General features: G+C 40.7%; 1 non-coding gene across 1 annotated transcript; it reads right to left on the reverse strand.

Moving 5' to 3' along the window:
- Positions 1-463: 463 nt before the first annotated feature.
- Positions 464-596, reverse strand: LOC120102704 (small nucleolar RNA SNORA17). The gene has a single exon (XR_015687386.1). It is a non-coding gene; the product is annotated as a small nucleolar RNA SNORA17 (small nucleolar RNA).
- Between the last annotated feature and the right edge of the window lie 286 nt (positions 597-882).

Consider the following 882-nt stretch of genomic DNA (forward strand, 5'->3'; position numbering starts at 1 on the left):
TTTGAGACTCCAGTTCTGCCTTTCTTCTTTGTGCCCACATCTTTCTGCTTCTCCTTCTTTTTCACTTCTCTACCATGTTTTTGCTTCTCTTAGCTCTGCCTGTGGGGTCTGAGTATCTTGGTTTGTCTCAGGAGTGGTCTCAGCAGTGCTTCTCATATATTCTGTTTCTAGGCAGAGATCATCTGAGTCATGGTCTGTTTCTCAGGGTTCCCCTCAGATAGACTGGTCGTTATCTCAGTTTAGCTCCTTGTTTGGGCCCCATGTTGTCAATGTGGTGATTGTCTTGTGCTTGCTCCTTGCTCTGACTGCCAGAGTTGTCCCTTGCAAAGGTTGTCTTTTACTCCTTCCTAGAGACAATAGTCCTAAGTGTGGTTCTTCAAGTTTCTGTCTCCCTGTAATTGAAAAGTGTCTGGGCCTGCCTGGCTCCAGACTGGTTGCCATTTTGAAGTCGCAGTTTTCAGGGAATGCTAGGATACTAATTATTCCGATGTTTATTGGTCAGAATACTGATCAGAGACACATCCTATCTCTTCTATGGCACCTATTGACACATGTGTGGCACAAAAGAAACACCTAGTATACATCCTGGAGGCAGGAGTATACTACAATCTTAATCAGTCCATTTTTATACAACAGAGAAGGGTTAAGGAAGAAGAAATAATACCACTTTTGGGTATTATAAGACAATAGGCCTCATATTGTCTTATTTATGCTGTCATTTAACTTTCCACATAAATTCTAGACTAAGTTTACCAACATTCAAAACGCTTTAAGCTTTATTATGGATATTACATTCAGTTTATTTGTAAGTTGGAGATGATATACTTTTAAAAGCCATTTATGAGACTGGAGCATTTGTGCTCTTGATAGGGGCCTGGAATT

This window comes from Rattus norvegicus, chromosome 4, assembly GCF_021556685.1.
Source record: "Rattus norvegicus strain SHRSP/BbbUtx chromosome 4, alternate assembly SHRSP_T2T, whole genome shotgun sequence".
In the NCBI taxonomy this organism is placed as follows: Eukaryota; Metazoa; Chordata; class Mammalia; order Rodentia; family Muridae; genus Rattus; species Rattus norvegicus.